The sequence below is a fragment of the Clarias gariepinus genome, chromosome 24 (genome assembly GCF_024256425.1).
Source record: "Clarias gariepinus isolate MV-2021 ecotype Netherlands chromosome 24, CGAR_prim_01v2, whole genome shotgun sequence".
NCBI classification, from domain to species: domain Eukaryota; kingdom Metazoa; phylum Chordata; class Actinopteri; order Siluriformes; family Clariidae; genus Clarias; species Clarias gariepinus.
In genome coordinates this window covers 26,184,087-26,185,000 of record NC_071123.1, presented here as the reverse complement: position 1 = coordinate 26,185,000, position 914 = coordinate 26,184,087, and the positions used below count along the sequence as shown (strand labels likewise).

General features: G+C 40.2%; 1 protein-coding gene across 2 annotated transcripts in view; it reads left to right on the top strand.

Moving 5' to 3' along the window:
• fam76b (family with sequence similarity 76 member B) overlaps positions 1-470 on the top strand; it is a 5,633-nt gene extending 5,163 nt beyond the window's left edge. For both annotated transcript variants that reach the window (XM_053485486.1, XM_053485485.1), the window contains exon 10: positions 1-470. This exon is cut by the window's left edge and continues 171 nt beyond it. The gene's annotated coding sequence lies outside the window, so the exon portion shown is untranslated.
• Positions 471-914: the final 444 nt, after the last annotated feature.

Sequence of the window (914 nt, the reverse complement as noted above, 5' to 3'; positions counted from 1 at the left end):
TCTCTTTCTCCCACCACCCCCTCCCTTCACCCTTGTTTGCTGTCAGTCTCTCTCTGGACCTTCTGTCCCTCTCCCGATGATGTCACTGATGATGTCACATATGCAGCCTCGCCCCAATCATGTGACTCTGAGCTGAGGGGCTGTGCTATGGACACAGACTTTGCAGGATGCACACACATACACGCATATATACACACACACTCTGTCTGAGGGCAGAGAAGGACTACAGCTGTCTACCTGCGCGCGGGCGGAATGGGATAGGCTTTTAATCACAACCACCAGGAGGATTTTATTATTCTGTGTGAAAGAGAATTGTTATTCATATTATAGGAGTCTCTCTCTATCTCTTAATCTATTTCTCTCTATCTTTTAATCTCTATAATAAGTCTTTGTACTGTGACACTTTTGTATTTTTTATTTTGTCCTCCAAGGTGTGGACATATCAGGAACAATAAATCTTTTAAAACTTATATTTATTTATTTACTGTATTTATTTTTTTCAATTACAATTTTATTTAAGCAATACCACACAAGGTGGTGCTGTTGTGCAGAATATTACCACAATGCTGATATTTACTACAACACCATGAACTCAAGTGTGATGATATTACTTTTATACAACCGTTCCATAAACACCATTTCAGCAGATTATGATTTGTTTCATAAGTTAACCAGTTACTTTACAAACATATCCTCCTGGAAATAACTAACCGTAACTGGCGGAGCTGGCGACCGACACCGATTGATGGTGCGATTACCAGGAGTGAAAGTGGTTTTAAACTCTTGTCGGTACTCTGTAGCCAAAAGTGAGAAGAATAAACCATGGAGGTGATGCACAGACCTGAGAAACATCTTTAGAATGGAGCCCTGTAGGGGACTACAGTTGTATCAAACCACAGTTGCATTTTAATGAA